This window comes from Phacochoerus africanus, chromosome 14 (genome assembly GCF_016906955.1).
Source record: "Phacochoerus africanus isolate WHEZ1 chromosome 14, ROS_Pafr_v1, whole genome shotgun sequence".
Lineage (NCBI taxonomy): Eukaryota > Metazoa > Chordata > Mammalia > Artiodactyla > Suidae > Phacochoerus > Phacochoerus africanus.
The window spans coordinates 48909870-48920657 of NC_062557.1; the positions used below are offsets into that span (position 1 = coordinate 48909870).

At 40.9% G+C, this 10788-nt stretch overlaps 1 pseudogene; it reads right to left on the minus strand.

Moving 5' to 3' along the window:
- LOC125113894 (olfactory receptor-like protein DTMT) lies at positions 1–952 on the minus strand (annotated as a pseudogene).
- Between the last annotated feature and the right edge of the window lie 9836 nt (positions 953–10788).

Genomic DNA, 10788 nt, shown 5'->3' on the forward strand with positions numbered 1-10788 from the left:
TCAGTGTCTGAGAGAAAACTGAATTGTCTGCTTTGAAAAGACTCTTCTCAGAGCTTCCTTTATATCTTGATTTCTCAGGCTGTAAATAAAAGGGTTCAGCATAGGGTTCACCACAGTGTACATCACAGCCGTGACTGTCTCCTTCACAGTAGACCTGTCAGCTGAAGGGCACAAGTAGAGGCCAATGATTGTCCCATAAGAGAGAGAGACCACGGAGAGGTGAGAACCACAGGCAGAGAAGGCCTTGTGGGTACCCCCGGCAGAAGGGACCTTAGGGATGGAGGACACAACTCTTGCATAGGATGAAAAGATCAACAGGAATGGAACAATAAGGACAAGCCCTCCCAAGACAAAAATCACCATTTCATTGATCTGAATGTCAGAGCAGGCCAACTTCAGCAGAGCTGACATGTCACAGAAAAAGTAGGGGATGACATTATCAGCACCGAAAGACAGCAGAGCCATCAGCAGGGTGTGCAACAAAGAGATGGATGTGGTCAATGCCCAGACCAGCACCAGGAGGGAGAGACAGAGCTTGGGGCTCATGATGGTGGTGTAAGCGCAGGGGGAAGCAGATGGCCACATAGCGGTCATAGGCCATGGCCACAAGGAGGAAGCTCTCCAGGTCTGCAAAAAATAAGAAGAAGTACATTTGGGTCAGGTAGCCAGCATAGGGGATGGATGGGTCTTGGCTCTGCATGGTCTGCAACAACTTGGGAATGGTCACCGAGGAGAGGCAGAGGTCAGAGAAAGACAAACTGCTGAGAAACAAATACATGGGCGTGTGGAGGTGGGCGTCCAGTCGAATGAGGACAATGATGAGGACGTTCCCCAGGACGGTGGTAAGCTACATGACCAGGAACAGAGCGTAGAACAGGTCTCCCTGATCTGCTTCAATGGGCAAGCCCGGGAGTAGGAATTCTGAGGTGATAGTTGGGTTTCCCATTTTCATCTTGCTTTTGTTTTACCTTTTTAAAATTAAGAATAATTTGCATGACAGTATGAGCTATATATACACACACATACTTATATACACATTGCAGAACTTTCAAAAAGGCATTTTAAATTAAATACCCACAAGTCATAGCCATTAAGTTTAATTCTTTACTTGAAATCTCCTAAGGAATAAATACCTATTTAGGAAAAGCACAAAAGCATATGAAGTTATGGGTCAAATTCAATCAAATTCCAGAATTCTTTAATAATGTTCTATGAGAGAACCAGGGGTAGGGTCAGATCAGCATGGTCTGAATGTGGACAGGAAATAGACAAAATCTGTATGCCATTCCCTTAGGGAAACAAACAGTATAATATCAACCAGAAAACCAGTCACGTGACATCCTTACCACTGAGGAATGATGCCAATGGCGATTAAGATGATGGTGCTGGTGGGGGGTGAAGACGACGATTATACTGATAATGATGACTGACTGAGGACAGTAAGACCACAAAAACATCTGTCAGCACTTGCTCTTGCCAAACACTGTATAAAAGTATAATGTGCACTGACTCATGTACTCTTCACAGCAACTCTGTGGAGCTAGGTACTATTACCTTTATTTTTTAGGTAGAAATTAAGTAACTCGCCCAAGGTCACACACTTATTAACAGATCTGGAACTTAACTCCAAAAGTCTAATTTCAGAGTTTAACTTCTAACCAGGAGAGCTTCCGGGACTGGTTACACCTTGCAGGTCAGTATGTCTTATTGGCAGAAGTCTTACGGATGAGAGCACAGAAAGAAGGGGTTCTGAGAGTAAATTATTCCGAAAGGCAGAGTGAGAAATTGCTTTTATTCACGCATCTGAGGTATCTACAGTCTACTCCAGAATATCTGTAAGTACAACCACCTCCTCTTGGCTAGGGAATAGAGCAGGAGGGCAATCAAAAACTGCCTTCAATGGAAGGTGCACAAAAGCATTAGAAACCATGAAACACTTGGGGCGAATCAACCAGTTCAAGGAGTGGGAGATTAAATGATCCTTGAACTGTCTCAATTTGTAAATTATCTCAAAAATTAAGTACAGAATAACTTTTGAGATTAAAGATTAATCTTTGAAGGTTCTGTTTCCTTGCTTTTCAACCTTCACTTCCCTCCATTCAGGTAGCTCTCTGTTCATTGCCTCAGGATAGAGATGTGTCAGGAGAGCAGAAAGAGTCCACACACTTTCCCAGCTTTTATTTCCAAGAGCCTGAGCCCCAGAATGATGATAAAACTTGCTGGAAAAGAAAAAATGACTTGGCCAGAATTAGGAGGTGAAGTGAAACTTCGTCCTAGCAAATTAAAGTGATTTCCTTGAGGTGGGATGCATGGGAAGGGTAGGAGAATGGTCAGTGGGTCCAGAGAAGAGGGCAGACCTGGCAACGCCAGATTGGAGCCCAAATCGTGAGGACTTCTTCTCAGCTTATAAATTGAATCTATCCCGAGTGGAGAGAGTAATCTTAAGGTAGTTCAATGGAGAGTGAGGAAAACCAGCTTCATGGAAAGGGGCTCCCAGGATGATCTCTTTCTGTTTACATCACTCCCAGGCAAAATATTCAGGATCCCAGAGGAGTCAGCTTTCATCATTTACTGGCCTGTAATCATGGCAAATTGCTCAACTTTTCCAACCTTACACTCCACCGTCAGTGAATCTTACATACCTTAAAGAACTGTGGGTTTAGAATGATGGGTGTTTGCAAAGTATAAAGCACTCCACAAACACACAATTGACTAGAAGCCATCAACAGCTCTGGTGATTCTCAATTCCACTGACTGTGGAAACCACTGAGGAGGAGGATGTCTACATCACCCTGCAGGAGCTGCAGGAGAGAATTATGGAATCCTAATATCTGTTTAAGGGGATTTTAGACTAACTGCCTTTTCTGCACTCCCGCTTACCCAGCTTGTCCGAGGGTGGCACCGGAGTCTGATTCTTGCCTGTCACTTCCACATGATGCATTTTCAGTCAGAGTCTCTGCCATTGTTTTCTGACTCCTCTCTTCTACACTGCCTTGACCCCTGGGATCCCTGAGCTCCAAAGAAACTAATTAGTAAAAAAAAAAAAAAAAATCCCATGCTTTCCTGTGCTTACGGAGCCACAGTTCTGAGCCACATTTCTGAATAAGTCATGTCTAGAGACAGAATTCTGGTTTTACCCCAAGTCTGAGCTTCGCAAGGAAGCTTTCCTTAACCATCACAGCCCTCGATAACATCTGCCTTCTCTTCTGCAGTATCTGACCTTCTACAACATTATCAGAATCAAATACTGTAACACTTCACCAACAATTTTATGTTGCTTGGTGAGTGCCTCCAAATACACCAACCTTCTCTTTTCACCTGGACTTTAAACTCCACGATAGCAAGTAATGTGTAGATGGATCCACCTAAGAAATACTTAATCCATTAAATCATTGTTTACTGGGTAAGTGCCACGTATGAGAAATGTTTACTGGGTAAGTGCCACGTATAAGCATTGATCCAGTGCCGTGGGAAAAACAGTGGCCAAGAAGTCATGGTCCCTGCCCTCCTGGATCTTACAGTCTAAATCACAGGCATCATAACAAAACAAGCTACTCTCGAATGTTACAAATGTTATCACAGGGGGGGTATAGGATGTAATAAGGGTACATATCATGGATACCTACCCTTATCCAGTGGACCAAAGACGACAATTTTTAATGAAGTTTAAGTGACATCTAAGGAGTTTTATAGGAAAAAAGGAATGAAAGCATCCAAAGAGAGGAAATGGTAAAAGGAAAAACCCAGAAGGGAGAGAGCCTGGAGATTTTTACAAAATAAAAGAAATTCCTTGTGGCTGAGATACAGCGTAGGGTTTGGAAGAGGGCAGAGGATGGGGGTCACTGGGAAAGAAAAATTGTGAGTGATATAGTTTGGTGATTCCTAAGAAAGGTAGATATAACATTACTCTATGACCTAGCAATTCCACTCCTACGTACAGACCTAAAACAACTGGAGGTACTCAAACAAATACTCATAGGCGCATATTCACAGCAACACTATTAACCACAATAAACCCAAACTGGAAACAACCATCAACTGAGAGCTGGATAAATAAAATGTGGTATATCCATCAAGTGAATATCATTCAACAATAAAAATAAGTGAAGTACTGAAGCATACTACAATATAGATGAACCTTGAAAACATTATGCCAGTGCAAAGAAGCCAGTCACAAAAGCCGCATATTGTGTCATTCTATTTACATGGATATCAAAATAGACAAACCCAGAGAGCTATAAATCAGACTGGCGATTACTAGGGGAAAATGCACTCTACAATGGCCGATGAGCACAGGCTTCCTTTAAGCATAATGAAAATGTTCTAAAATTGTGGTGATGGTTGCACAACACTGAACATACAAAAACTATCTAATTTTATATTTTAAATTGGTGGATGGTATGATATATGAATTCTATGTTAATAAGTCTCTAATAAAGAATAAGCTTTTATCGTTGGAGAAATTTCTATACAAACTGTATATTAAATATACATGTACTAATGTTCAATTTCTTAGATGTGATAATGGTATTGCAGTTATGTATGAGAATGTCCTTGTTTCTTAGAGCTCCTGAATGCTGAATGTTAGTGGCTAAGTGTCTTGATGTTTGAAAATTATCTCAAGTGTTATATCAAAAAAGAAGGAGAAGGAGAAATGAAAGGAGAAGAGAGAGACTAATCAAGAAGGGGAAGGACAGGGGGTGCCGAGCTCTCACAGATCAGCTGCATAGGACTGCCAGATCCAGGCAGGACCCCCTGCAGCCCAGAAAAGCTGCAACAAGCCTGGCCGAATCGGGAAAAGATCTCAGACGGTCTTGCTGAGTCAGGCTGTCCTGGGGAGGAGCCTCTTGGGTTTCCAGTGGCCCAGCTGGTTGCTCCAGCCCTCGGGGGGAGAAACACTCTTGTGGAACAGCTCCAAAGGACTGCCAGCTCTCTGCAGGACCCCCTGCAGCCCAGAAAAGCTACAACAAGCTTGGCCAGACTGTGAAAAGATCCGCCTACATTCTCAGGCCATCCTTCTGAGTTGGGCTGCCCTAGGGAAGAACCACCTGGGTTCTCAGTGACCCAGTTAGCTGTTCCAGCCCCCAGGGGGTTCTGCACTCCTGAGGAACAGCTGCCCAACACCGCCAACCCCCTGCAAGAACCCCACAGCCTAAAAACACCAGAGCAAGATCTGCATGACCAAGTGAAATCTGTTACCATCATCGTGTGGACCTCCCACTCCTGTCTGCCCTCAGGAAGCCCTCCTTTGCTACAAAGAGACCCTGTTAGCCCCATCAACACTCCAGAAAAGCCACACTGCCTCAAAAAAGACTGACCAACAACGCCAGCCCTCAGGAAATATTCCACGGCAGTGACAAGGCAAACACTGCCCGATAATGGAGAGTACAACTCCCTCAGGAGAAAGAAAACAACAAGCAAGATGAAGCAGCTGAGAAACCACCCCCAGTCAAACCAACAAGAGAACTCACCTAAAACAGTCAACAATGAAACAGATCTCTGCACTCTGACACATAAGGACTTCAAAAGAGAAAGAGTGAAAATACTGAAGGAATTAAGAGAAGACATGAACAGTAATGCAGATACCCTCAGAAAGGAACTAGAAAATATAAGGAGGAGCCAAGAAAAACTAGAACATTCATTTGCAGAGATGCAAACTGAACTAAGGGCAGTAAAAACCAGAATGAATAATGCAGAAGAACGAATCAGTGATATGGGAGATAGAATAATGGAAATCACTCAATCCGGTCAACAGACAGAAAACCGAATCAAAAAACTGGAAAGCAATATAAGAGACCTATGGGATAATACAAAGAGGGCCAATCTACGCATAATAGGAATTCCAGAAGGAGTAGAAAGAGATAAGGGAATGGAAAATATATTTGAAGAAATTATCGCTGGAAACTTCCCAAATCTAAAGGATGCTGGGTTCAAGATACAAGAAGCACAGAGGGCCCCAAACAAACTGAACCCAAATAGACCCACAGCAAGACACATCATAATAAAAATGGCAAAAGTTAGTGATAAAGAGAGGATCCTAAAGGCAGCAAGAGAAAAACACAATGTTACCTACAAGGGAACCCCCATAAGAATATCAGCTGATTTCTCTACAGAAACACTACAGGCCAGGAGGGAATGGCAAGAGATATTTAAAGTGCTAAAAGGAAAAAATATGCAACCTAGAATACTCTATCCAACAAGAATATCATTTAAAATAGAAGGGGAAATAAAAATTTTTTCCAACAAACAAAAACTTAAAGAATACAGCAGCAACACAAAACCCAGGCTAAAGGAAATATTGAAAGGGCTTCTCTAAACCAAAAAGAAAGGAAGGAAAGGGAAGAAAAAAGAAAAGAAAAAAAAAAGAACAAGAGGAAGAACTAGGACTGAGGAAACTGCAATCAGAGAGCAGTCACTCAAATAAGCCAGCATACAGATTTAATCATGAACAGGCCTCAAACAAAATAAAATTAAAAAGAAAAAAATAAAAAAGAGTCATCAAAACCATAAAATGTGGGCAAGGGATGTTAGGAAGTAAATAACCCTTTTTGATTGTTTGTATGTTTCTCTTAATTTCAATATAGTAATGAAGTGTTTGAACTTACAGAACCATCAGGCTAAAACACACAATTATGGGAAGGGGTTAGCATACTTAAAAAACAGGGCAACCACAAACCAAAACCAAATATTGCATTTGCAAAAAATGAAAAAAAAAAAACACTCAAGCAGATAATAACAGGAGACCATCCAACCAAAAAAAAAGAAAAAAAGAAAGGAAGAATGGAGAACCATAGAATCAACTGGAACACGAGGTTCAAATGGCAATAAATAATCATCTATCAATTATCACCTTAAATGTCAATGGACTGAATGCCCCAATCAAAAGACACAGAGTGGCTGAGTGGACAAAAAGCCAAACACCTTCAATATGCTGCCTACAAGAAACTCACCTTAGGACAAAAGATACATATAGATTGAAAGTGAAAGGGTGGGGAAAAATATTTCACGCCAATAGACACGACGGAAAAGCAGGAGTCGCAACGCTCATATCAGACAAAATAGACTTTAAAACAAAAGACATAAAGAAAGACAAAGAAGGACACTACTTAATGATTAAGGGATCCATCCAAGGAGAGGATGTTACCATCGTCGACATATATGCCCCAAATACAGGAGCACCCAGATACATACATCAAATATTAACAGACATAAAGGGAGATATTGATGAGAATACAATCACAGTAGGAGACCTTAATACCCCCCTCACATCAATGGACAGATCCTCTCGACAGAAAACCAATAAAGCAACAGAGATCCTAAAGGAAACAATAGAAAAGTTAGACTTCATTGATATCTTCAGGACACTACATCCAAAAAGATCAGAATGCACATTCTTCTCAAATGCTCATGGAACATTCTCAAGAATCGACCACATCTTGGGACACAAAGCTAACCTCAATAAATTTAGGAGCAGAGAAATTACCTCAAGTATCGTCTCTGACCACAATGCCATGAAATTAGAAATCAACCATGGGAAAAGGAAAGAGAAAAAACCTACTGCATGGAGACTAAACAACATGCTACTAAAAAACCAATGGGTCAATGAGGAAATCAAGAAGGAAATTAAAAACTACCTTGAAACAAATGATAATGAAGACACAACCGCTCAAAATCTATGGGATGCTGCGAAAGCAGTGCTCAGAGGGAAATTTATAGCAATTCAGGCCTTTCTCAAAAAAGACGAAAGATCCCAAATTGACACCTTAACCCTCCACCTAAACGAACTAGAAAAAGAAGAACAAAAAAGTCCTAAAGTCAGCAGAAGGAAGGAACTTATAAAGATCAAAGAAGAAATCAATAAAATAGAGACTCAAAAAACAACTGAGAAAATTAATGAAAACCAAGAGCTGGTTCTTTGAAAAGGTAAACAAAATTGACAAACCCCTGGCCAGACTCACTAAAAAGAGGAGAGAAAGAACCCAAATAACCAAAATTATCAATGAAAAAGGAGAAATCACAACGGATACAGCAGAAATACAAAAAAAACCCTAAGAGAATACTATGAACAACTATACGGCAACAAGTTTGACAATCTGGAAGAAATGGACAACTTTCTAGAATCTTACAGCCTGCCAAAACTGAATCAAGTAGAAACAGACCAACTGAACAGACCCATCACTAGAAATGAAATTGAAGAGGTCATAAAATCACTCCCTACAAAGAAAAGTCCAGGACCAGATGGCTTCACAGGAAAATTCTACCACACATATAAAGAGGAATTGGTGCCCATCCTCCTTAAACTCTTTCAAAAGGTTGAAGAAGAAGGAATACTCCCAAAGACATTCTATGATGCCACCATCACCCTCATTCCAAAACCAGACAAAGATTACCACCAAAAAAGAAAACTATCGCCCAATATCATTGATGAATATAGATGCAAAAATTCTCAACAAAATCTTAGCCAACCGAATCCAACAACATACCAAAAAAATTATACACCATGACCAGGTTGGGTTCATCCCAGGTTCACAAGGATGGTTCAACATACGCAAATCAATCAGCATCATACACCACATTAACAAAAAAAAAGTCAAAAATCATATGATCATCTCAATAGACGCAGAAAAAGCATTTGACAAAGTCCAACATCCGTTCATGATCAAGACCCTCGCCAAAGTGGGTACAGAGGGAACATTCCTGAATATAATCAAAGCCATTTATGACAAACCCACAGCAAATATAATACTCAATGGGGAAAAACTGAAAGCCTTCTCACTCCAATCTGGAACAAGACAGGGATGCCCACTCTCACCACTGCTCTTCAACATAGTTTTGGAAGTCCTAGCCACAGCAATTAGACAAACAAAAGAAATCAAAGGCATCCATATAGGAAGAGAAGAGATCAAACTGTCACTGTATGCAGGCGACATGATACTATACATAGAAAACCCTAAGGACTCAACCCCAAAACTACTTGAACTGATTCATAAATTCAGCAAAGTAGCAGGCTATAAGATCAACATTCAGAAGTCAGTTGCATTTCTCTATACCAGCAATGAAATATTAGATTGGGAATACAAAAATACAATACCTTTTAAAATTGCACCTCACAAAATCAAATACCTCGGAATACACCTGACCAAGGAGGCAAAGGACCTATATGCCGAGAACTATAAAACTTTCATCAAAGAAATCAAAGAACATGTAAAGAAATGGAAAGATATTCCATGTTCCTGGATTGGGAAAATCAATATTGTAAAAATGGCCATACTACCCAGAGCAATCTACAGGTTCAATGCAATCCCTATCAAATGACCCAGGACATTTTTCCCAGAGCTAGAACAAACAATCCAAACATTTACATGGAACCACAAAAGACCCAGAATCGCCAAAGCAATCCTGAGAAACAAAAACCAAGCAGGAGGCATCACTCTCCCAGACTTCAAGAAATACTACAAAGCCGCAGTCATCAAAACAGTGTGCTTCTGGTACCAAAACAGACAGACAGACCAATGGAACAGAATAGAGAACCCGGAAATAAACCCTGACACCTATGGTCAATTAATCTTTGACAAGGGAGGCAAGAACAGAAAATGGGAAAAAGAAAGTCTATTCAGCAAGCATTGCTGGGAAACCTGGACAGCTGCATGCAAAGCAAGGAAACTAGAACACACCCTCACACCATGCACAAAAATACACTCCAAATGGCTGAAAGACTTAAACAGACGACAGGACACCATCAAACTCCTAGAAGAAAACATAGGCAAAACACTCTCTGACATCAACCTCATGAATATTTTCTCAGGCCAGTCTCCCAAAGCAATCGAAATTAGAGCAAAAATAAACCCATGGGACCTCATCAAACTGAAAAGCTTTTGCACAGCAAAGGAAACCCAAAAGAAAACAAAAAGACAACTTACAGAATGGGAGAAAACAGTTTCAAATGATGCAACCGACAAGGGCTTAATCTCTAGAATATATAAACAACTTATACAACCCAACAGCAAAAAAACCAATCAATCAATGGAAAAATGGGCAAAAGACCTGAATAGACATTTCTCCAAAGAAGATATACAGATGGCCAACAAACACATGAAAAAATGCTCAACATCGCTGACTATAAGAGAAATGCAAATCAAAACTACCATGAGATATCACCTCACACCATTCAGAATGGCCATCATTAATAAATCCACAAATAACAAGTGCTGGAGGGGCTGTGGAGAAAAGGGAACCCTCCTGCACTGTTGGTGGGAATGTAAACTGGTACAGCCACTATGTAGAACAGTTTGGAGATACCTTAGAAATCTATACATAGAACTTCCATATGGCCCCGCAATCCCACTCTTGGGCATCTATCCGGACAAAACTCTACTTAAAAGAGACACGTGCACCCGCATGTTCATTGCAGCACTATTCACAATAGCCAGGACATGGAAACAACCCAAATGTCCATCAACAGAGGATTGGATTCGGAAGAGGTGGTATATATACACAATGGAATACTACTCAGCCATAAAAAAGAATGGCATAATGCCATTTGCAGCAACATGGATGGAGCTAGAGAATCTCATCCTGAGTGAAATGAGCCAGAAAGACAAAGACAAATACCATATGATATCACTTATAACTGGAATCTAATATCCAGCACAAATGAACATCTCCTCAGAAAAGAAAATCATGGACTTGGAGAAGAGACTTGTGACTGCCTGATGGGAGGGGGAGGGAGTGGGAGGGATCGGGAGCTTGGGCTTATCAGACACAACTTAGAATAGATTTACAAGGAGG